Consider the following 27,251-nt stretch of genomic DNA (forward strand, 5'->3'; position numbering starts at 1 on the left):
AGGCTCGGTGTCTCGGAGTGCGGCGGGAGGTCAGGCAGACGGGAATAACTGGGCACTGTTCTCTGAGGCGCACTGAGGAGCAGGGCACTGAGCTCTCGGCTCCTCCAGGCCTGAGACCAGGAGGCTGCCATTTGTATTCCCATCCTCCGGAACTCTATGGAAAGCGCTCAGGGAACAAAAGCTCCTGAAAACAAACCCGAGCAGATTACTCACCCCGGCCCCTGATAAGGGCGGTGCAATTCCGCCTGGGGCAAAGACACTTGAGATCACTACACCAGGCCCCTCCCCCAGAAGATCAACAAGAAATCCAGCCAAGACCAAGTTCACCTACCAAGGAGTGCGGTTTCAATACCAAGGAGAGCAGCAGAATTCCAGAGGAGAAGGAAGCAAAGCACGGAACTCATGTCTTTCTCCCTGTGATTTTTTAGTCTTGCAGTTAATTTTTTTCTTTTTCATTTTTTTCTCTACTTTTGCTAAAATTTTTTTAACTTTTACACTTTTCCTTTTTAACTAGTTTATCTAATATATATATTTTTTCTTTTTTATACTTTTCTTTATTCGTTTTCTTTTTTTTAATTCTTTTCTTTTTTTTTTCCTTTCTTTCTTTTTGAACCTTTTTTTATCCCGTTTCTCCCCCCTCACGATTTGGGATCTCTTCTGATTTGGTTAAAGCATATTGTCCTGGGGTTCTTGCTGCCTTTTTAGTATTTTACTTGCTCCTTCATATACTCTTAGCTGGACAAAATGACAAGGCAGAAAAATTCACCACAAAAAAAGGAACAAGAGGCACTACTGAAGACTAGGGACTAATCAATAGAGACATTGGTAATATGTCAGATCTAGAGTTCAGAATGACAATTCTCAAGGTTCTAGCCGGGCTCGAAAAAGGCATGGAAGATATTAGAGAAACCCTCTCGGGAGATATAAAAGCCCTTTCTGGAGAAATAAAAGAACTAAAATCTAACCAAATTGAAATCAAAAAAGCTATTAATGAGGTGCAATCAAAAATGGAGGCTCTCACTGCTAGGATAAATGAGGCAGAAGAAAGAATTAGCGATATAGAAGACCAAATGACAGAGAATAAAGAAGCTGAGCAAAAGAGGGACAAACAGCTACTGGACCACGAGGGGAGAATTCGAGAGATAAGTGACACCATAAGACGAAACAACATTAGAATAATTGGGATTCCAGAAGAAGAAGAAAGAGAGAGGGGAGCAGAAGGTATACTGGAGAGAATTACTGGGGAGAATTTCCCCAATATGGCAAAGGGAACGAGCATCAAAATTCAGGAGGTTCAGAGAATGCCCCTCAAAATCAATAAGAATAGGCCCACACCCCGTCACCTAATAGTAAAATTTACAAGTCTTAGTGACAAAGAGAAAATCCTGAAAGCAGCCTGGGAAAAGAAGTCTGTAACATACAATGGTAAAAAATAATAAAGCTGACTTATCCACAGAGACCTGGCAGGCCAGAAAGAGCTGGCATGATATTTTCAGAGCATTAAATGAGAAAAACATGCAGCCAAGAATACTATATCCAGCTAAGCTATCATTGAAAATAGAAGGAGAGATTAAAAGCTTCCAGGACAAACAAACACTGAAAGAATTTGCAAACACCAAACCAGCTCTACAGGAAATATTGAAAGGGGTCCTCTAAGCAAAGAGAGAGCCTACAAGTGGTAGATCAGAAAGGAACAGAGACAATATACAGTAACAGTCACCTTACAGGCAATACAATGGCACTAAATTCATATCTCTCAATAGTTACCCTGAATGTTAATGGGCTAAATGCCCCAGTCAAAAGACACAGGGTATCAGAATGGATAAAAAAACAAAACCCATCTATATGTTGCCTCCAAGAAACTCATTTTAAGCCTGAAGACACCTCCAGATTTAAAGTGAGGGGGTGGAAAAGAATTTACCATGCTAATGGACATCAGAAGAAAGCAGGAGTGGCAATCCTTAAATCAGATCAATTAGATTTTAAGCCAAAGACTATAATAAGAGATGAGGAAGGACACTATATCATACTCAAAGGGTCTGTCCAACAAGAAGATCTAACAATTTTAAATATCTATGCCCCCAACGTGGGAGCAGCCAACTATATAAACCAATTAATAGCAAAATCAAAGAAACACATCAACAATAATACAATAATAGTAAGGGACTTTAACACTCCCCTCACTGAAATGGACAGATCATCCAAGCAAAAGATCAGCAAGGAAATAAAGGCCTTAAATGGCACACTGGACCAGATGGACGTCACAGATATATTCAGAACATTTCATCCCAAAGCAACAGAATACACATTTTTCTTAGTGCACATGGAACATTCTCCAGAATAGATCACATCCTCGGTCCAAAATCAGGACTAAAACGGTATCAAAAGATTGGGATCATTCCCTGCATATTTTCAGACCACAATGCTCTGAAGCTAGAACTCAACCACAAGAGGAAGTTTGGAAAGAACCCAAATACATGGAGACTAAATAGCATCCTTCTAAAGAATGAATGGGTCAACCGGGAAATTAAAGAAGAATTGAAAAAAATCATGGCAACAAATGATAATGAAAATACAACGGTTCAAAATCTGTGGGACACAACAAAGGCAGTCCTGAGAGGAAAATATATAGCGGTACAAGACTTTCTCAAGAAACAAGAAAGGTCTCAGGTACACAACCTAACCCTACACCTAAAGGAGCTGGAGAAAGAACAAGAAAGAAACCCTAAACCCAGCAGGAGAAGAGAAATCATAAAGATCAGAGCAGAAACCAATGAAATAGAAACCAAAAAAACAATAGAACAAATCAACGCAACTAGGAGCTGGTTATTTGAAAGAATTAATAGAATTGATAAACCTCTGGCCAGACTTATCAAAAAAAAAGAGAAAGGACCCAAATAAATAAAATCATGAATGAAAGAGGAGAGATCACAACTAACACCAAAGAAATACAAACTATTATAAGAACATACTATGAACAACTCTACGCAACAAATTTGACAATCTGGAAGAAATGGATGCATTCCTAGAAACATATAAACTACCACAACTGAACCAAGAAGAAATAAAAAGCCTGAACAGACCATAACCAGTACTGAGATTGAAACAGTCATTAAAAATATCCAAACAAACAAAAGCCCAGGGCCAGACGACTTCCCGGGGGAATTCTACCAAACATTTAAAGAAGAACTAATTCCTATTCTCCTGAAACTGTTCCAAAAACTAGAAATGGAAGGAAAACTTCCAAACTCATTTTATGATGCCAACATCACCTTGATCCCAAACCAGACAAGGAACCCCTCAAAAAAGAGAGCTATAGACCAATATCCTTGATGAACACAGATGCAAAAATTCTCACCAAAATACTAGCCAATAGGATTCAACAGTACATTAAAAGGATTATTCACCACGACCAAGTGAGATTTATTCCAGGGCTGCAAGGTTGGTTCAACATCCGCAAATCAGTCAGTGTGATACAACACATCAATAAAAGAAAGAACAAGAACCATATGATACTCTCAATAGATGCTGAAAAAGCATTTGACAAAGTACAGCATCCCTTCCTGATCAAAACTCTTCAAAGTGTGGGGATAGAGGGCACATACCTCAATATCATCAAAGCCATCTATGAAAAACCCACCGCAAATATCATTCTCAATGGAGAAAAACTGAAAGCTTTTCCGCTAAGGTCAGGAACACGGCAGGGATGTCCATTATCACCACTGCTATTCAACATAGTACTAGAAGTCCTAGCCTCAGCAATCAGACAACAAAAGGAAATTAAAGTCATCCAAATCGGCAAAGAAGAAGTCAAACTATTACTCTTCGCAGATGATATGATACTATATGTGGAAAACCCAAAAGACTCCACTCCAAAAGTGCTAGAACTTGTACAGGAATTCAGTAAAGTGTCAGGATATAAAATCAATGCACAGAAATCAGTTGCATTTCTCTACACCAACAACAAGACAGAAGAAAGAGAAATTAAGGAGTCCATCCCATTTACAATTGCGCCCCAAACCATAAGATACCTAGGAATAAACCTAACCAAAGAGGCACAGAATCTATACTCAGAAAACTATAAAGTACTCATGAAAGAAATTGAGGAAGACACAAAGAAATGGAAAAATGTTCCATGCTCCTGGATTGGAAGAATAAATATTGTGAAAATGTCTATGCTACCTAAAGCAATCTACACATTTAATGCTATTCCTATCAAAGTACCATCCATCTTTTTCAAAGAAATGGAACAAATAATTCTAAAATTTATATGGAACCAGAAAAGACTTCGAATAGCCAAAGGGATATTGAAAAGGAAGCCAAAATTGGTGGCATCACAATTCCGGACTTCACGCTCTATTACAAAGCTGTCATCATCAAGACAGCATGGTACTGGCACAAAAACAGACACAGAGATCAATGGAACAGAACAGAGAGCACAGAAATAGACCCTCAACTCTATGGTCAACTAATCTTCGACAAAGCAGGAAGGAATGTCCAATGGAAAAAAGACAGCCTCTTCAATAAATGGTGCTGGGAAAATTGGACAGCCACATGCAGAAAAATGAAATTGGACCATTTCCTTACAACACACACGAAAATAGACTCAAAATGGATGAAGGACCTCAATGTGCGAAAGGAATCCATCAAAATCCTTGAGGAGAACACAGGCAGCAACCTCTTCGACCTCAGCCGCAGCAACATCTTCCTAGGAACATCGCCAAAGGCAAGGGAAGCAAGGGCAAAAATGAACTATTGGGATTTCATCAAGATCAAAAGCTTTTGCACAGCAAAGGAAACAGTTAACAAAATCAAAAGACAACTGACAGAATGGGAGAAGATATTTGCAAACGACATATCAGATAAAGGACTAGTGTCCAGAATCTATAAAGAACTTAGCAAACTCAACACCCAAAGAACAAATAATCCAATCAAGAAATGGGCAGAGGACATGAACAGACATTTCTGCAAAGAAGACATCCAGATGGCCAACAGACACATGAAAAAGTGCTCCATATCTCTCGGCATCAGGGAAATACAAATCAAAACCACAATGAGATATCACCTCACACCAGTCAGAATGGCTAAAATCAACAAGTCAGGAAATGACAGATGCTGGCGAGGATGCGGAGAAAGGGGAACCCTCCTACACTGTTGGTGGGAATGCAAGCTGGTGCAACCACTCTGGAAAACAGCATGGAGGTTCCTCAAAATGTTGAAAATAGAACTTCCCTATGACCCAGCAATTGCACTACTGGGTATTTACCCTAAAGATTCAAATGTAGTGATCCAAAGGGGCACGTGCACCCGAATGTTTATAGCAGCAATGTCCAAAATAGACAAACTATGGAAAGAACCTAGATGTCCATCAACCGATGAATGGATAAAGAAGATGTGGTATATATACACAATGGAATACTATGCAGCCAACAAAAGAAATGAAATCTTGCCATTTGCGACAACATGGATGGAACTAGAGCGTATCATGCTTAGTGAAATAAGTCAAGCAGAGAAAGACAACTATCATATGATCTCCCTGATATGAGGAAGTGGTGATGCAACATGGGGGCTTAAGTGGGTAGGAGAAGAATCAATGAAACAAGATGGGATTGGGAGGGAGACAAACCATAAGTGACTCTTAATCTCACAAAACAAACTGAGTGTTGCTGGGGGGAGTGGGGTTGGGAGAAGAGGAGTGGGGTTATGGACATTGGGGAGGGTATGTGTTTTGGTGGGTGCTGTGATGTGTGTAAACCTGGCGATTCACAGACCTGTACCCCCGGGGCTAAAAATATATGTTTATAAAAAATAAAAAAATAAAAATAAAAGTAAAATAAATTAAAAAAAAATACAGTCTTGCTTGACTGTTTTTTTTTTTTTTTTTTTTTTTTTTGGTCCTCCACGAAATGGTGTTTTCTTGTCATGATATATATATATGTGGACTGGAGCTGCACCTAGAAAGCCACTGCTGTGCTGTGTAAGGTAGCCCTAGAATGGCTGCTTCTCTCGGTACATCTTTTTATTCTCTTTCTCTTACTCTCTTTCATGAGCACCTTTCTCTATTTCCTGGTGATTCTCATCTCTGTTATGTGGTGGCTTTCTCTGTCCTTATATATACATCATAGTGACACTTCATCAATATTTTTGGCTCCTGTTCCGTAACCAACAGCTACACTTTCTTGGTTTCTTATTGTCCTTGTCCATCATTTTATGCCTGATCAGTCAGATCTCTGTCCAGAGTCTATGGATTATTTACCCTTGGGATGACTCAGCTCTTGGCTCATTCCATTCAACTGTAGCAGGGTGACCTCTGGTTTGTCTGGTATAAAAACTGGACTTGCCACTCAGGAAGGACTACAGGTGAGACAGATCGTTTAGAAATATGGATGGTCAAGGCATGCAACAATCAACACTTTTATACAAATATCCTTGCTGGTTATTCTCAGAAATGAAATTCTTGACTCAAAAAGTACATACATTTTAAAAGCTTTTGAGATATATTGCCAAATCCATCTCTAGAAATGTGGTATTAATTTGCACATTAATTTGCATTCTTACTAGCAGAATTAGTGGTACTCCCTGCACCTTCCTCAACATATGCATTTTCCTTTTCTTTTTTTTTTTCTTCTTTTCTTCTGCCTTTTTTTTTTTTTTTTTTTTGGCTATGTGAGCTTATTTTCACCTTTACCATCAATATGTATGTCTACAAAAGTTTATAGTATACAGATAAATATGATAATATGCTGTCATATCAACAAAACTGGAATTAAGATTCTTGATCGCCAGTTAATATTAAATCAACTATTTCCTCTTTTTAGCCTTTAAATGTCTTCATATGAAAATATAATTCGTTAAGCCTTCTACTTCACCTGTCCCATACAAGAAGTATTCATTAAAAGAAAATGTTTGGAGGACATATGTATTTTTCTGTCACCATTTCAATTCCAGATTTGCTTGTTTTGGATGTTCAAATGTTCAAATTATTATGTAGATAGTTATGAGATATAATCTAATTTTTTTTTACTAATATGGCCTACACCCTTTAAAATGGCAAAGAAATGTCTTGGGTTCACTGAGAAATGAATTTCCCTACTTACTAATGAACTAGGAGTCACTTTATATGTTTATGGGCCATTTTATTTTTTCTCTTTAAATTTTTTATTATTTTATTATTTATTATTATCATATTATTTTATTCTTCTACTTATTTTGTTATTATATTTTTCTTTTATTTTATTTTCTCTTCTGTGATGTTTGTTCATATTTTTTCCTAATAAGCTTTTTGTACTTTCCCATTAATTCATAATTATGTGTTAAGTATACTAAGTTTTTGTTAATTAAATGTAGGCAGATACTTCTTTCCAATTTGTTGCTTGTCTTTTCCTTTAATGAAAAATTTCTTGATTTTAATTAGCATATTTATAAACCTTTTCTTTTATGTTTTATCTATGCCACTGCTGCATGGTTGATAAGTGCTTTGAGAATTACATTGAAAATGCTCACACCCACAATAGTAATTCTACACCTATGGGTATATTCCAATGAAATTCTTGGATTTGTGTAACTGTTGATATAAATGTATATAAATATTTATAAGTTTCATTTTTTAATCAAGAAAGAATGACCTGGGAACAATCCAAATGTTTATCAAGAAAGGAATGGATTTTCAAAATTGAGGTTATTCAATGAAGTACCAGGCAGCCATGAAGAAAATGAATTGCAATTATGTTTTAGTTTTCTATCATTGTACAATGAGCCACTTCAAAATTTAATGGCTTAAAGCCAAAATGCCCTGGTTCTTTTGGTTGTTTTTTTTTTTTTTTTTTTTAAATAATTCTTTCGGTTGGTCAGACTGTTCTTGACTAATTTTGTCTGGACTCATTCATGAGGGTGTAGCTGGAAGACCTGTGCAGACTGGACTTAGCTGCCATACCGGGACAGAAGGACCTTTTTTTTCACCTGCCTTCATTTCTTCCAGCACAATGGTCTCAAAGTAGTGTTAAGAGGATAAAAGCAGGAGGTACAAGCTCTGAAAGTTGCATGGCATCAATTCTGCCATGTTCTATTGGTAAAAAAAAAAAAAAAAATCAATCAATCAATAAATCACTAGAGAATCCCAGATTTGAGGAGTGGGGAAATGGACTTCCTGTCTGAATGGAAGGCAGAGCAAAGTGACATAGCAAATGAGAATGAACAAAAAAAATGCATGATTCATTGGGAGTCATTATTTTGTTTATAACAATCTTTGAGTATTTTATTATCATGCTGTTTTTACCCTTTCAACTCTGTCCAAATTTTCTACAACAACTAGATATAGCTATCTCAAAATTCAAGGGATTGTTTATTTTTTAATATGGATTCTCTGAGTTTTTGGAGGATACCTTCTAATAATTTCCCAAATGCTGACACTGTGGTAAAATTATAACCTGAAATTCACATCTACCTGGCTTGTTTTCTAAGATCTCAGTAGTCCCTGTGATAGTTAATCTTCTATGTCAGCTTGATGAGGCTATGGATACCCAGATATTTGGTTAAACACATCTGGATATTGCTGAGAGCGTTTTTTAGATGATATTAATATTTAAGTCAGTAGACTTGAGTAAAGCAGATTATCTTTCATAATGTGTGGGCCTCATCCAATCAGTTGAAGGGCTTAAGAAACAGACAGACAGACAAAAAAAACCCTGACCTCTCTGGATGAAGAGGGAATTCTGTTACGTGATGGACTTTAGACTCAAGCTAACACATTAACACAAAAAATTCTTTTTGTTTCTCTGGGGAACCTTAATTAACATACATTCCTTACAGACATAGTGTTCTTATGTCAGCTTAATCTACTTGCCCTTGTTTTTTTAATTCCTCCTCTGCTCCTGTTCTGATAGTATGAATGATGCATATTTTTCCAACCCTCCAGCTTCCCTCTGTTTCCCTGAGAAAATTTGACTTCTAGAGAAAGGTTTCAGGCACATACCCAGATAATTTCCTTTTCGAAATTTGAGTCTGCAAAAAACGTATGGAGTTGTTTCTTTCTTTACAACAACCCCAAAAGGGTGACCTATTCTTTTCACAAAAGCGATCTCATTCCTTTTTATTCATGTATTAATAAATTGTGGGATAAGATATAATTTGCATCTTGTATTCCAAATATAGCTAGAAGGAACTTTTCCTGAATTACCTGACACAACTTCATGAGGAAGTCTGCTCGGAATGTAGACACTATCATGGAGGTCAAGCAGCCATTGTAGGACCAGAAAGAAGAAACCCCAATTCTAGGTTTAGGGTGGCAGGAGATAGACTTATCCTCGGTTCTTAACAGCATTGTTGGCCTTTGTACCACCTTCCCCTTATGGTTTGTTATCTGGCAATAATAAGTGTTTGCCAGCTAAACTACATTTGCTTGGCTTTTCTCTGGAAGGCAGTCTAATAAAATCCTAGCTAATATAAAAGGTATTTTAGAATGTAGTAAAACAAATAAATGAACAAAGCAAAAACATTTGTTAACCAAACATTTCTGTGGTCTTTTTAACGTTTATATTTTTGAAACCTTTTTAATTATTCACAGGGTTTCATGTCTATTATGTCTTTTGATTTTTATAACAGTCCTGGGAAGAAAAATAGTTTTTATTATTCTCAATATACAGATGAGGAGGAGCATAAGGCCCAGAAAAAACAAAATTCATGATTTAAAAAAAAAAATCTGGCTTGTTATTATGCAGAGGTCAGAATCCTGGCTTCTCAACAATTTATTTACTATAGCCCCTGGCACATGCTAGGTGCTCAATAAATAAGTGAATTAATGATGTGTGTAAAACATTTAGTTCAGAACCTGGCATATACTATGTGTTGAATAAATGGAATTTAATAACAATAATAATAACCATATGTTAGCTTCTTGCCTCGGGGCCTTTCTTTTCTCAAGATCCCAAGAAAAGACCTATGAATTGAATTATTCTTTAGCACAGACCTAATGCTAGCTTCTCATGTGGAAATGGCATCTACAAAGGCATCTTTAATGCCAAGTAATAACAAATTAATTTCTTCATTGTTTGAAAGAGAGGAGTTAACAACTGTACAAAGCTTATAAAATTTCAAAGATAGGTCCCTTTGATTTCAAAATATTTATCAATGAAACTATTTAATTAATTAACTCACCCCCCCCAATATGTCTTTGAGAAATGATTGTCAGAATATAAGATGGAAGCGACTTTGATTGGCTGCTTGGTCATTCGATAGGATTTCTTTGCTAAAAGACAAAAATCTTGGCTATGATTTCCTTAGAGCAATCTCTCTTTTAAGATAACTATCCTTTATCATGTAAACCACTTTGCACATGCTATTTTATAAATACTCATACTACTCCTGCAAGGCAGCTGCTATACTCTTTGACAGATAAGGTAACTTAGAGCACATGACTAAGGAGGATAAGAAAGAGACATTGGCTCAGAGAAAATTCCCCCTTTGTCCTGGAGGAACAGTTTTTGGCTCATGCTCCATTCTACTGATGACTCAGTCAGGGTATCTCAGTACAGGAAAGATGAGGCCTTTGCAATATCTGCTGGAGAAAGCATTGGTCATAGATCAGGAGCAGGCTTCTCACACTAAAAGCATTAAGCAGACATTATAACAATTTCAACGAAAGAACACACAGTGCGGGTCTTTCAGACAAATTCTTTTACCAGTTTTCATCCAAAACCATGACTCCTCCCTGACTTTGCCTTCAACTTTGACTGCCTTTCAATGAGAAAGAAGTAAAAATAATGTAAATTACTTAGGAAAACCTAGCCAAGAAATCATCTAGGAAATTACATAGTCTGCCTTCCAGAGATTTCCTTAATATCAACAACAATGTCTTACATTGGTAATGTGCTTCACAATGAACCTTATGACTTTTTCACAAGGAGGTGGGTATATAAAAGGAAAAAAATTAGTAAAATATTGGCCATGATAAAGATCTATGTTCAGAATACCTCCCCCCTTGATTAACTGAGTTACTTCAAGTTAAATAGTTACATTCTAAATCCCCTTATCTATACAGTGATATCAACAAAAGTAATAAAACACCTCAGTCAGCTGTTAGAATGTCAAAAACAGATGTCATGTGGGTAAGCCATTTATAAAAGTTATAAAATGCCATATAAATGTGGCAATTGTTCATGCTTATCATCTTATTTTATCCTCACAGTAGCTCTGTAAGGCAGTTAGGATGGAAATCACGTCCAAGTTTACCAGTCTTCAACCACACGGCTGTGATAAACCTATTCACTTACTCAAGGAAACAAAGACACAGAATGCCACAGACATTTCCATGATGCAGAAACTCAGTCATAGAGGCACAGACTCAGGCTCATATAATCATAGTACCATGACAAGACCAGTCAGACACATAATAGGGCGAGTGTTTCTCAAATTGACACTCTATCCCTTCACAATATACACATGCACGGTTGTCTTATAAGTGAGGGAATTGAGGTTAGATGATTTAAATAATTCACCTGAAGTGATCATAAATGACAGACCCATGATTTGAGATAAAGACATCTTGCTTCAAAGTACTGAGCAATTACTGCATCACCAGCCTCATATCAGAAAGGGAGTTCCATATATCCCAATACCAAGCACTGTTCTCATGTATTACGAGTTATCATGTTCTTTGTTTACCAGAGTTTACAGTGTATGCTTTTGCCATGGCTACTCTATATGTGTTCTAAAATACTTTGGACAGTAAAGAGTCTGATGGCAACAGAGTTTCAGAGCTTAGAGATGATCTTTATAACTCCCTCACATTAGAGAGGAATTTAGAGGAGACAGAGGACTTTCCCTAGCTTGTTCTGGTCTATGACAGAGCTAGACCAGATCTAGGGCTTGAAAACATCATCTTGGACTCATTTCATTCCCTCTCCTCAGCTGTGAACCATCCTCAGAATCTTAGCTGTTGTACATACAGGGTGGGCCATGTCTGTGATGGGCTTGGCTGGAGAGGAATGTCTCTCTAGTGCTTTCATAGCACAGGATGCACATTCAATGACAGGTGGAAACAAAGGAATATTATTTAGACCCCAAAGTCATGACATAAGTGTCCATTGTGAAGTATTAGTTTGGCTTTTCTGTAATAATAAGAGAAGGAATAAAAAGAGCCAAGAGGAAAAACCATTTTGTTGCCAAGGTAATAATTCACATCTTTTGACATTTAAATGATTAATGCAATATTTAAAAGAGAAGTTGTTGCCTTGTATGAGGTGATCTATTGGCTAAATAGCCTCCATGACATTTTGAAGAAACAAAAAGTAGTAATTATCATACAAGAGGTTTTTAATGGGAGCCCAGAAGAAAGAAGGCAAACAGAGACAGGAAAGCAGCATTAGCAACCTCAGAGTTTGTTACCACAGCAGGACACACTAGGAGATTTGATTTCCTTCTGTGTCCTAAGATCCAAACTCATTTCCCCGAGACTCACCTCAGATTTTTCAGGTGGCCCCGAAAGATGTTATTGTGGGTCCAACCCAGCCGAGCCCCTTGAGCACACTCCCCTTTATGGGAAGAGCTGCATTTCTGGCTGGTCTCTTTGATTCTGAGGTGCATGAACTTGGCTCTCTTCCTGGGCAAAGTTGAACTAGCTCATTTCCCTGTTACTAAAGAGGAAAGAGAAAGGCCAAGATGTAGCCAAAAGGAAAATAGCATTTATCCTTGGATATGGGTTGGGACTGGAAGGAGAAGATGATTATCCTTAGGTCAGATGTTTCTGAGTGAAGAGCAGAAAGGAGAGCAGGGTGAGCTGAACTTCTGCCATAGGGTGACTGTTTGGGCCCAAAAGGGCAATTAAGTAAAACATACGACCACTTTTATGGATCAAGTGCTGTTTGTAGCATTCTAGAACTTCAAACTGAAATGGAGCATTCATATCTGGAAATGAAGGCCCAGGGAGGAGAAATAACGCCCGGATTCTGGGTAGTTGGTAGCAGACTATGGAGACCCAGGTGCCTGCCTCCCAGCCGAGGGCTTTTCTATTACTCCACACAGAGATTTGAAAGTTATTAAAGGGGTGGGGCCTCATCCTTCCTTCCTTCTCTCCTCCTTTCCCTCCCCCTTTACTCCTTATCTCCTATTTGTCTGGTATTTATCCAGAACCTACCATTCCTAGGCACTGTTTTCAGTCCTGGAGGCATTGGGCTTGATGCAAAATTTCTTTCTTTCTTTCTTTATTCTCTTCATTTCATAGCCCTAGTGCCCAGTATGTGATAACTACCATAATTATTGAATGAAAAAATATGGTTTATATATAAGAATGAAAAAAGCCAATTATTTCTTTTGAATGAAGCAATGAATTTTTGGTCTGGCCAAGTTCATTTCTATTGGACAATAAACTGAATTAAATTAAATTGCTGTAGGTAATCTGCATTTAGAATAATACAGAAAGCCCGAATTTATCATTTTGAAAGAATTTGATCATTGACATTTAGAGAAAATAATTACTTTTCAAAAAGGTTTTGACTATGTAATGTCTGTCACATCTTGATAAAGTATTGATGTTTTTAATAGGGTCTCAAGGGGACATTAGCTAGTTGGACACATTTTAACTAAACTAGTGTTGCAACAAGACAGGCAGTCAGTGAATAATTTAGAAATAATTTTAACCCATTGATTATCACAGTTGACACGTCAGGCACTAATTCTGTTACTCCATAATATGGAGGATTTTAACAGAGAAACATAAAACATCTACTCATAATTTCAGGACAAATAATGCAGGGAGATCAATTCATAATGTGGATTAGGGCAGTGTTATTTTTGCAAGTATTTGCAGCCAATGTGGATGACTTCAGTGTAGAACTGTCTCACCTGAAGATGTGAAATAAACCTGAGGTAAGACTGCTAGTATCATTTTCTTATTTCAGATTAAATGATCTTGGCAAACAATAATGGTATTTGTTTCTTTGATTTAATTAAGCCCTTGCTTTCTCTTTACCTCTCTCAAGGCCATCACACCCAGCTCTTTCATTTTTCTGCCTTGAGTGAGCAGAAAAATTTTTCCCTTTTTATTAGAGGCACATTTCTCAATAGTAATTTTGACTTTGACAAAAAACCATGTGATGGATTGAATAACCAAATAGCCTCCTCACTGAACCAGGCTCAGGTTAAATTATTTAGTTAAAGCAATTTAATTTGGGAAAATGATCTAGATAGCAGCTGGTAAAAAGAATAGGTCAAAGAATAAATACTTGAAGTTGTAAATTGATTTTTCCCTTACCTATTGGAGACATTGATTTATTATGGTTGAGGTTATGTGAACATTGCATCTTCAAGTGCAGCATTTTGTGCTTTTTAAAGCAATTTTATACATTTTTAGATTTTTAAATTGTTTCCATATTTTGTCACTAATGCATTTCCCAGCAATTATTCCTGTTCTTCATTATTTTCAAAAAGGTAGAGACAATGTAAATTCACAATAGGAAACTGGTAAACAAAATAATGGCGTGTCTATATGGTGGAATACTATGTGGCCATTAAAAAAGAATATTTCAGAAATACATACCTTGACATGAAATTTCATGATCTTTGTTAGGTTTAAAAATCAGTTTACAAAGTAGTTTTTACAGTATGATTCTATTGAGAATAGCCTATAATTCAAGTATGATATATACAGCACATAACATACAAGTATGATATATATGACACATAACATATAATTTAGTAAAGAATCTATAATAAATTTACTAAGAAGAATATGTGTTCAGAAGAGACAGAAAAGAGTGAGAAATTTTTGAAAAGAAAAAAAAGTAAGGGAAACAAATTGTTTAAGTAACACATAAAATTTTGCCAGAACTTTCCCCACATTGTACCAGAAGTACCAGAAGAACAGTGACTCCAAAGATTCATTTTTTAACCAAATAGCTGCTTCAGCCAATTTGTTTTTGACTAATCTGTTTTTATCTCCTTCCATCTGAGCATTCAAATTGTCCATTTATTTTGTTTTTCCACAGATAATAGAATCTTCTAGCAGCTGAGGCCCATTTCATCTATGCATTGCACCACTTATTCCTATGAGAACCAGTTACTTGGAATACTGTAGCAACTATGTAAATTCTTAGGTCTCCTCATAAACCCAAACACCAACAGAAGCATTGATAATATCCATGACTGACAAGAATATTTAAAGGTATGTCAGAAAAGTCTGAAACATAGTGCTTGCAATAGGTCTTAGTTTTATCTAAGAGAGGGATATGTACATACTCATAGTCATAGAACTATAGTGGTGTGATAAACTCCACACTTACTAGCTTTGGATATGTGACTCAATCTCCTTGATCCTTTTTCTTATCAGCAATATGAAGGTAATAAGTACAGTCATCTCACAGGATTGTTGTGAGGATTAAGTGAGATAGTATAAGTTTGGTGGGTAGAATAAAGGCCCCCAAAGATGTCCACATCCTAATTCCTGCAAACTGTGAATGTGTATAAGGGAATTAATGTTTCAGATAGAATTAATCTTGCTAATGAGATAACTTTGAAATAAGGAGATCATTCTGGATTATCTGGACGGGCCCAATGTAGTCTCAAAGGACCTTAAATGGGGAAGAGGAGACAGAAGAGTCACAGTCCAAATGTTACAATATTAGAAAGACATGCCTGGTCATTTCTAGCTTTGAAGGTGGAAGGGGACCATGAACCAAAGGATGCAGACAGCCTCCAGAAGCTGGAAAAGGCGAGAAAACTGGTTCTCTTCTAGAACTTCTAGAAAGGAACACAGCCTTAATGACACTTTGATTTTACTGCAGTGAGACTCACTTCAGACTTCTGACATCTAAAAATATATGATAATAAATTTTCATTGTTTTAAGCCATTTTGTGTTAATCTACACAACAGCTGTAGGAAACCAATATAGGTTTTGGTACTTGAACATGTGGTACTACTGTAATAAATTCCCAAAAATGTGAATGTGGCTTGGGAATCAGGCAATGGGCAAGAGCTGCAAGAAGTTTGATAAAAACAGCATGATAAAAAGAGTCTAGATTGCCTTGGATGGAATGCAAATATAAATATGGATGCTGACAACTCTGCTAATGAGAGAGACCAGGGCTTGATGATTTTGGAAATTCTCAGCCTACCCTTATTGCAAATGATGCTAAACTGGGGGCTTCAATGTTAGAAAAGCGGGTCTGGAAGAGATTATGCTGAGTGAAATAAGTCAAGCAGAGAGAGTCAATTATCATATGGTCTCACTTACTTGTGGAGCATAACAAATAGCATGGAGGACAAGGGGTGTTAGAGAGGAGAATGGAGTTGGGGGAAATTGGAAGGGGAGGTGAACAATGAGAGGCTATGGACTCTGAAAAACAATCTGAAGGGTTTGAAGTGGTGGGGGGGTGGGAGGTTGGGGTACCGGGTGGTGGGTATTATGGAGGGCACGGATTGCATGGAGCACTGGGTGTGGTGAAAAAATAATGAATACTGTTTTTCTGAAAATAAATAAATTAATTTATTAAAAAAAAAAAAAAAAGAAAAGCGGGTTTTGGAGAGAAGGCCAGGGGTATGGCTGGACAGACAACCTTTTTGCCAATGCCTCAGGAGGATCAGAAAGTCAGAATATTCAGTCACACAAAAGGCTCTATGAAGACATTATGGATATGATTCTTGTATTCCTCAGCCACTCAGCAGAAGCCAGAGATAGAGGCAGTATTATCCAAGAAAAATCTGTGGAGGAACTTCTAGTCTAATGGAGTGAATATTCATGGGGGAGACTCACCACAGAATTCTTTTTTTTTTTTTTAGTTTATTTTTTATTTATTTTCGACATAACGGTATTATTCCTTTCTGATGGAGGCATAATACTCCATAGTGTATATGGACCACATCTTCCTTATCCATTCGTCCGTTGAAGGGCATCTTGGTTCTTTCCATAGTTTGGCGACCGTGGCCATTGCTGCTATAAACATTGGGCTACAGATGGCCCTTCTTTTCACTACATCTGTATCTTTGGGATAAATACCCAGGAGTGCAATTGCAGGGTCATAGGGAAGCTCTATTTTTAGTTTCTTGAGGAATCTCCACACTGTTCTCCAAAGAGGCTGCACCAACTTGCATTCCCACCAACAGTGGAAGAGGGTTCCCCTTTCTCCACATCCCCTCCAACACATGTTGTTTCCTGTCTTGCTAATTTTGGCCATTCTAACTGGTGTAAGGTGATATCTCAATGTGGTTTTAATTTGAATCTCCCTGATGACTAGTGATGATGAACATTTTTTCATGTGTCTGATAGCCATTTGTATGTCTTCATTGGAGAAGTCTCTGTTCATATATTCTGCCCACTTTTTGATATGCTTGTCTGTTTTGTGTATGTTGAGTTTGAGGAGTTCATTATAGATCCTGGATATCAACCTTTTGTCTGTACTGTCATTTGCAAATATCTTCTCCCATTCCGTGGGTTGCCTCTTTGTTTTGTTGACTGTTTCCTTTGCTGTGCAGAAGCTTTTGATTTTGATGAAGTCCCAAAAGTTTATTTTCACTTTTGTTTCCTTTGCCTTTGGTGACATATCTTGAAAGAAGTTGCTGTGGCTGATACCGAAGAGATTACTGCCTATGTTCTCCTCTAGGATTCTGATGGATTCCTGTCTCACATTGAGGTCTTTTATCCACTTTGAGTTTATCTTTGTGTACAGTGTAAGAGAATGGTCGAGCTTCATTCTTCTACATATAGCTGCCCAGTTTTCCCAGCACCATTTATTGAAGAGACTGTCTTTTTTCCACTGTATATTTTTTCCTGCTTTGTCAAAGATTATTTGCCCATAGAGTTGAGGGAAGACCACCTTGCTTAAGAGTGCTTGGATGAACCAGGAGATCAAAGAAGAACTGAAACAATTCATGGAAACCAATGAGAATGAAGACAATTCTGTCCAAAACCTATGGGATACAGCAAAGGCAGTCATAAGGGGGAAATACATAGCCATCCAAGCCTCCCTCCAAAAAATTGAAAAATCCAGAACACAGCAGCTGTCTCTACACCTTAAAGAACTGGAGAATCAACAACAAATCAAACCAACTCCACACATAAGAAAGGAAATAATCAAGATTAGAGCTGAGATCAATGTGGTAGAAACCAGAGATACAGTAGAACGTATCAATGAAACTAGAAGCTGGTTTTTTGAAAGAATCAATAAGATCCATAAACCATTGGCCACACTAATCCAAAAGAAAAGAGAGAAAGCCCAAATTCATAAAATTATGAATGAAAAGGGAGATCACAACTAACACCAAGGAAGTAGAAACAATCATCAGAAGTTATTATCAACAGTTATATGCCAATAAGCTAAGCAACTTAGATGAAATGGATGCATTCCTGGAAAACTATAAACTCCCAAAATTGAACCAGGAAGAAATTGACAACTTGAATAGACAGATATCTGGTAACGAGATTGAAGCGGTGATCAAAAACCTCCCAAAAAACAAGAGCCCAGGACCTGACGGATTCCCTGAGGAATTCTACCAAACATTCAAAGAAGAAATAACACCTCTTCTCCTGAAGCTGTTTCAAAAAATTGAAGCAGAAGGAAAACTTCCAGACTCTTTCTATGAAGCCAGCATCACCCTGATCCCCAAACCAGGCAAAGACCCTACCAAAAAAGAGAATTTCATACCAATATCACTGATGAATATGGATGCTAAGATTCTCAACAAGATCCTAGCAAACAGGATCCAATAGCACATTAAAAAGATTATCCACTATGACCAGGTGGGATTCATCCCTGGGCTACAAGGATGGTTCAACATTCACAAATCAATCAATGTGATAGAACAAATTAATATGAGAAGAAAGAAGAACCACATGGTCCTCTCAATCGATGCAGAAAAAGCATTTGACAAAATCCAGCATCCGTTCCTGATTAAAATGCTTCAAAGTATAGGGATAGAGGGAACATTCCTGAACTTCATAAAATCTATCTATGAAAGACCCACAGCAAATATCATCCTCAATGGGAAAAAGCTTGCAGCCTTCCCGTTGAGATCAGGAACATGACAAGGATGCCCACTCTCACCAATCTTGTTCAACATAGTATTAGAAGTCCTAGCAACAGCAATCAGACAACAAAGAGAAATAAAAGGTATCACCACAGAGTTCTTAAGAAATTTTTTATCACTTCTAGTTTTGAGTTAAAGGGACAGAGAGTATGAAATAAACGAAGGCTCTTGGACTTCCAATATTCTATAAGCAAGAAATAGGCTGATTAAACTACTCAGTTGAATTAAATCCAACAATATTAAAGGAAGAATTAATTCACCATAATCAAGTGGGGTTTATCACAGATAAGAAAATTTGGTTCAACGTTTGAAAATCAATTAATATAATCCATCACATCAAGAGGCTAAAATAGAAAAATCACAGGATTATCTCAACAGAGGCACAAAGAAACATTTGACAAAAAACAATTTCAATTAATGATAAAAACTTTCAAAAAGCTCGAAATATGGGGGAACTTCCTCAACCTGATAAAGAATATCTACCAACTCCAAAACCCTACAACTCCAAAATCCTACAACTACATCATACTTAATGGTGAGAAACTTAAAGTTTTCCTGCTAAGAGCAGCTAAAATGCAGATGTCCCTTCTTTCCACTCCTTTTTAAAATAATACTAGAAGTTCTAACTAATACAATGAGACAAAAAAAAAAAAAGGAAATAAAAAATACATATTGGGAAGTAAGAAATAGAACTATCTTTGTTTGCAGATGGCATGATTGTCTATATATAAAATACAACAGAATTGAAGAAAACAACTCCTGGAACTAATAAATGATTATAGCAAGGTTGCAGGATATATGGTTAATATACAAAAGTCATTTTCTTTGCCATATACCAGCAATGAAAATAAATTTAATTTGAAATTAAAAGCATGAAAGTATTTATATTAGCACCCCAAAATGAGATACTTAGGTATAAATCTAACAAAATATGTATAAGATCAACATGAGGAAAACTACAAAATTTCGATGAGTGAAATCAAGGAAGAACTAAATAGAGATAAATTGCATGTTCATGAATAGATTTCAGTATTGTCAAGCTGTCAGTTCTCTCATTTGATCTGTAGATTACTGCAATCTCAATTCAAATTCCAACAAGTTTTTTGTAGATAGCAACAAACTAATTCTAAAATTAATACAGAAAGGCAAACGACTCAGAACAGCCAACTCAATATTGAAGAACAAAGTTGGAGGACTGACAATACTTGACTTCAAGACTTAACTAAAAAGCTACAGTAATCACGACAGTGTGGTACTAGAGAAAATATAGACAAATAGATCAATGAAACAGAATAAAGGGCCCAGATATAGACCTACATAAATATGGTCAACTACTCTTTAACAAAGGAACAGAGACAATGCTGTGGAGCAGAAATAGTCTTTTCAACAAATGCTGTTGGAAAACTGGACATCCACATAGACCTTACACACTTCACAGAAATTTCCTCAAAATGGATCATAGACCTGAATGTAAAATGCAATACTGCAAAACTCCTCAAGGTATCATAGGAGAAAACCTAGACAACCTTGAACATGGCAATGAATTTTTAGAGACAATGTGAAAGGCACAATCAATGAAGAAAATACTTAGTAAGCTAGACTTCATCAAAATTTAAAAACTCTTCTGGGAAAGACAATGTCAAGAGAATGAGAAGACAAGTCACAGATTGAGAGAAAATATTAGGAAAAGACATACCCGATAAAGGACCATTATTCAGAATATACAAAGAACTCTTAAAATTCAGCATAAGAAAATAAACAGTTAATTTAAAAAATGAGCCAAAGACCATAACAGACACCTTACTGAAGAAGATATACAGATGGTAAATAAATGAATGAAAAGATGTTCTACATCATATGTTATCAAGGAAATGTAAACTAAAACAACAATGAGATACCACTACATACCTATTAGAATGGCCAAAATCCAGAAAACTAACAACACAAAATAAAGCTGAAGATGTGGATCAACAGGAACTCTCATTCATTGCTAGTACAAAGACAAAATGGTACAGCTGCTTTGAAAGACGGTTTGATGGTTTTTCTTTTCCTTTCTTTTTTCTTTTCTTTTCTTTTTTAAGATTTTTATTTATTTACTTGAGAGAGTGGGTGTGAGAGAGAGCACAAGCTGGGGGAGAGGAAGAGAGACAAGAAGATGCCCCACTGAGCAGGGACCCTGATGCAAGGCTCAATACCAGGACCCTGAATCATTATCTGAGCCAAAGCCACCCAGGTGCTCTAGTTTGATGGTTTCTTACGAAATTAAGTATACTCTAACCATGTGATCTAACAATTGTGCTTCTTGGTATTTACCCAAAGAGGTTGAGAATTTCATGTCCACACAAAAACCTCCATGTTTTGGATGCTTATAGCAGCTTTATTTATAATTGACAAAACTTGGAAGCAACAAGGATGTCTTCCAGTAGATGAATGGATAATGAAATGTGGTATATCCAGGCAATGGAATATTATCCAGCACTAAAAACAAATAATCTGTCAAGCCATGAAAAGACATGGAACAACCTTAAGTGAATATTATTACGTGAAATAAGCCAAGTGGAAAAGGTTCCATGCTCTAGGATTCCAATTGTATGGCATTTTAAAAAAGTAAAACTATGGAGACAGGAAAAGAATGAGTGGTTGTCAGGAGTTGGGGGGAGCAGAGAAGTAAATAGGCAGAGCACAGAGGATTTTTAGGACAGTGAAAATACTCTGTATGATATCATAATGATCGATACATGTCATTCTACATTTGCTGGAAACACACAGAATTACAATACCAGGAATGAACTGTAATGTGAAGCCACAGACTTTGGGTAAAATATGGTGTGGCAACATAGGTTCATTAATTGTAACAAATATATCACTCTGGTGGTGAACGTTGATAACAGGGAGGCCAGGCATGTTTGGGGGCAGATGGTATATGGGAAATCTATGTACCTTCCTGTTAATTTTGCTGTGAACCTGAAACTGCCTTTAAAAAAAAAAATCTTTTAAAAAAACCTCACTTAGCTGCCAACATATGCTACCTTTCATGGAAAAGGAAGGATGACTCCTAGGATTCAGCCTTGATCTTAGGAGGTGGAGTATCCAGCCACAGAGGATTATTTCCAGGTTTGAAGCCAAATGGAGTTTGCTTGGATGGCTTTGAACATTCTTGGGGTGGGTAACTTCTTTTTCTTCTCTCTGTGCAAGCAGAGTGATACACATAACTCTCTTCTCTTTGAGGTTTATAATTACTAAAATATACCTAAAGATCCATAGTAATACTGACACCAAGATGAGTAGTTCGAAGACTCCAGAAGATATTCACATCTATGGTAAAAGAAGGTTGGGCAGCTAGTCAACCTTTATACCTGCACAAGACACTATGGGCTTCTGGGTGGAAATAGATCATCCTGGTGCAGCAGAACAAATGGCCATCTCTTATGACAGGCAAAGTCAGCAGACAGGGAAATCAAATTTTGTCTTTGGTGGTGGCAGTAGCAGTGGTAGCAAGTTTGGAGCAAGTAAGGTTTGGGTGAAGAGTTGTGGAGTCCTCTGATCTCAAGGTGATGCATCTGGTTCAGGCTTTATTAGCAAAGCGGACGTCGCAAAAATGAGATTTTTGCACACAAGTCAGTATCTCCTGATATTGTTGGATATTGCAGGTGATATCGCAGGGAAAGCTGGAGGCTTCTCTGCCACTCTGGACAGAAACATACTCTGGGATTGTTATTGTGGAATAAACATTGTTTATTCTCCAAAGGAGTCTGCTTGAACATGACAGCTCCTACATCATCATTAATTTTCATCATCATTTTCCTCATTACTGTCTTGTGAAAAGAGCAAATTTGTATTATTTTACTGAGATGTTGTCAAGTATTGACATTTTAAAGATCTTAAACAGTGAAGACAATAATGTAATACCTTTTTATAATAAATTGGTCCTTTATATTGCTTCATTAGGTTTCCATGTAATATTTCATATCCCATTTTTAAAACTATTTCTCTATGACTTTTCAGAAGGACTGAGGACTCTATTATCATTATTCCTTTAATTCCCTTTGGGGTCATAGCCTCAGGTCACAGTCACTTTCCCCCTCACGTGGTACTGCTGGGAGACTGTTCTTTGTTTTTCATTGAATGACAGAAGACACCACCTAAATATAACCTATAGCTCTAAGGGGCTACTGCAGATACTTGGTATTCAATATTACATTCCTCTCCCTTCCATTACAATCATTTATTTCTGGCTGTAATCCATATTTGCCCAATGACAAAATAATGAGCTTTTCATTTTTGTTTTGTTTTTAATATTATTTATTTATTTGACAGAAAGAGAGAGCACCAGAGTAGGAGGAAGAAGCCGACTCCCCACTGAGCAGGGAGCCTGATGTGGGGCTGGATCCCAGGACCCTGGGATCCTGACCAGAGCCTAAGGCAGACACTTAACCAACTGAGCCATCCAGTTGTCCCATGAGCTTTTCTATCTATGTAAGTTTTTCCAGAGTTTTGTGCCTATGTCTTTTTTGCACTATGATTCTGTGTTAGGACTAATTTCTCAGGCATCTGTGGGATGTGTTGGAGACTGTATTTGCACAAAGAGCCACCGAAGAAGGTCTTTGTGGGAGATTTTATGAGCTTGCTATCAGTTCTTTTCTCTTCACTGCACTCTGAAATAGGGTGATGGTTCATTAGAGACAATTGCTGAGGGCACCTTAGAGAAATGGGGGAATAAACCCAAGCCACCAGAGAGCCAGTGGATATATACCTTGCTTCAGACAAAAGAGATGGTAATAAGAGCTGAGAATTTATAACAATAATGACAGTATGATAAGCATCTACTCCAGCACTTATTGAGTGACTTTCAAAAACTTTACATGTATTATCTCATTTAGTCTTCCCACCAACCTTGTAAATGTTTTTAGTATAGACCCCATTTGAAGATGATGAGACCAAAGACCGAGGAAGTTATGGAATCTTCCCCAGTTCACCAGTGAGTCATGTTGGAGACATGATTTGAATCCAGCCAGGCTGATTCTCACATGATCTCCTCCTGCTACTAATGATAACTCACCCTATTCATAAAGCAGCTGCAAAAGTAGAGTCAGTTGGTGCTACAAAAAATTGCTGGCTTTTCTCCTTGTAAATTCCAAAACGTTTGTAGGTACAAACCAGAATGGATGTCTTATGGTCGCAGGGGCACAAGGAAATGGGGACACCATTTTGCAGCAACCACCTGAGGCAGACATGATGTAGGCTTACCAGAATGCTAACAAGTGAATTGTTTCTAATGCCTGGGGAGAGAGAAGAAATTTTGGGTTTTTCTACTGACTGTTCATATTCCCTCTATGGGAAAAGTGACAAGCAACTTCTGGGATTAAAACAGTAGCTATTTATATTCTGGTGGGAGTAAGAGGATCATAAAGGGTGGAAGGTCCCAAACCCTTTAACAACCTGATAAAATTTATGAGCCCTTCCTCAGAAATATGTATGTATGGTCATACCAATTTCATATCTAGGTTTAGGCTATAGAGATTAAAATACAAAAATATGAGTTAGGAGTTGGGCTCACATTAAATAAAAATAATCTCTTTGGATCTTTGAATCTTCAGTGTTGGGTGACAATGTTTCTTAAGGCAGAAAGGAAGCATCGTTTTTAACATTGGACAGGTATCACCATGTCATCTGTGGTAGGAAGAATTCTGATGGCCTACCAAGATTCTTGGCACCTGATATGCACACACTTTCTCACAATTATTCACTCAAATGGTTATTATTTTTTTTTTCTTATGTAGTGTTTCATGATTCAGTCAAATGTTAATCTGAGGACTTCTGTGAGGGGATGTTGCAGATGTAATTAAGGTTACAAAACAATTTATCTTAAGATAGGGAAATTATCTGGGTGGGCCTCACTTAATCACCTGAATCCTTTAAAAGAGAGTCTTCTGCAGCTGGTCAGAGAAGAGGAAGTCAAACTCTCAAAGTATGAGAAGGATTTGAGGGACCATTGTTGTTTTGGTGATGGAGGAGGCGAGTGGCAAGGAATGTGGGTGGTCTCTAGGGGCTAAAAATAGTTTCTGGGTAATGGCCAGCAAGGAAAAGGGATTTCAGTTCTATAACTGCAAGGAGATGAATTGTGCCAACAAGAATTAGCTTGGGAGAAGATGGGTTTTTGGAGCTTCCATAGGAGAACTCAGTTCCGTCAACACCTGATGACACCTGGAGCAGAGATCCCATGCTGCACAAGATTTCTGATCTACAGAATTGTGAGCTAATAAAGGAGTATTATTTTAAGCTGCTAAATTTGTGGTAATTTGTTGCACAGCAATAGAAAACTGATATACTGTCTCTTCAAGATGTTCATGGGAGATCCAGAGAGGATAGTTTTCCCACTGCAACAAATGCCCAAAGAGGGAAAACTAATATTTTCTTTCCTTTGTGTACATACATGCTAGGTAGGACTTTTAGAACCCTTTTTTCCTTCCCTAAGCTGGAAGAACTAGATTCAAAGCAGCTGGCATAAATCTGGCAACTACATAGGGAAAAATTTACTGTGAGGACCCTTGGAATTTAAAATACAATGTATGAGCACTGGTTTTATCTATTTTCCCTTTTTTATTGGATATGATACTTTTTTTTTTTTTTTTTTTTTTTTCAGATTTCAGGTAGGCTCCACACCCAACATGGGGCTTGAACTCACAACCCTGAGAGGAAGAATTGCATATTCTACCAACCGAGCCAGCCAGACACCCTGGATATGATAAATTTTTATTTTAAATATGTAGTCTAGCCTCCTTCTTGACTCTTGTGCTAAGATTCTCAAGATAAGCCTATGGTACTCACAGGATAAACTTTAACATTGCTAACCAAGTATTAGAGATTTTATTGCCATACCCACAGGCTTGGATGTGAAGTACAGCACATAGATTACAGTTTACTATTTACTAATTACTAATTTACTAGTTGACTGTTTACTAATTTACCATGGCTAAGTTACTGAACTCTATTGGCTCTATGTACTCTAAGGGCAAGTGAGGGGTTTTGGTATAATGATTCTATCCCTGGTGCTCCATTGAGAACTAATGTCCTCACATTACAGATTTCCAAGATAAGGAAACCCAGAGTTGCTTTTTTTTTTTTTTTTTTAAGATTTATTTATTTATTTGAAAGAGAGAGTGTAAGAGTGGGGAGAGGCAGAGGGAGAGAGAGAAACTCATGAATGTAGAGCCTGAGGTCCGGCTTGATCTCATGACCCTGAGATCTTGACCTGAGACAAAACTGAAACCAAAAGTTGGACGCTTAACCAACTGAGCCACCCAGATGTCCCCTCGACTCCCAGTTCTTTTTAGCAGTCAGTGGTGCTCAATGAATATTTGATTTGTGATTTCTAAGGAGTTAATGCCCATCCCAAACTATCTCACACCCTTCTAACTTGCCCATTCAGGGACATTCATTTTTGCTGGCATTTGGGAGTGCGTCTTTCCCCTTGCCCACTTTCCCTAGGCCTTCCATCAAAGGAAGCAGTAAACTTCCTTTCCACCTTAGTAATATCTCACAGACTCTGGCATGGAGACCAACAGCTGGCATGCCCACGGCCCACAAATCCATCTATAGAGTGTGTGTGTCACTTTTTGTAATAGGTGGAAAAGCTGTTTTCTCTTGGTGAAGAAAGGTTTTGAAGGTTCCTACCCTCCATCCCAATCCCTTTCCATATCAAATTTAATAAAAAATTAGAATCAATACATAACTTAATTAGAACAAAAATTTATCAGGTTATCTTGAATTGGCAACACCTTTATTCCTGCAAGGCACCTGACATGCAAGCAGGTATGTTGCACAGAAATGTTAAGTCCTTAATCAATACAACAAAGTATTTCTAGGCTCCCCAGCCTCATAAAATCAAGCAATCAGTTATCCTATAATATAAATCTGGTGCAAGCAGGATTAAAATTATTATTGAAAGCAGTTCTATCTCTTGATTAACAATTGCTGGAAGTTTTCAGATTTAATTCTTTGCACTTTACTTTCACTCAAAGTCAGAAACAAAATATCCCAAACTGTTGAATTTACTGATCAAATTTCACAAAGTCAAAAGAGTTCCCAAGTATAAAAAGGAAAATGATCTGCCGCTTGTAATGAAAAAACAACAAAGCCGCCTCTCTCACTAATTCTATTGCTAACAGTCCAGGCTGCTCATGTAGACAGTCATGTTGTTCTAAAGGCAATAATGAATTTGAAAACATCTCATGCTCCA

At 37.2% G+C, this 27,251-nt stretch overlaps 1 long non-coding RNA gene across 1 annotated transcript in view; it reads left to right on the forward strand.

The window, feature by feature from the left end:
* The window catches only part of LOC116592498, a 64,028-nt gene extending 38,333 nt beyond the window's left edge, over positions 1 to 25,695 (forward strand). Inside the window, exons 2-3 of the long non-coding RNA XR_004286490.1 lie at positions 14,979 to 15,154; positions 25,656 to 25,695. This is a non-coding gene — a long non-coding RNA (uncharacterized LOC116592498). The remainder of the gene's footprint in view (positions 1 to 14,978; positions 15,155 to 25,655) is intronic.
* Positions 25,696 to 27,251: the final 1,556 nt, after the last annotated feature.

This window comes from Mustela erminea, chromosome 6 (genome assembly GCF_009829155.1).
Source record: "Mustela erminea isolate mMusErm1 chromosome 6, mMusErm1.Pri, whole genome shotgun sequence".
Taxonomy (NCBI): Eukaryota; Metazoa; Chordata; class Mammalia; order Carnivora; family Mustelidae; genus Mustela; species Mustela erminea.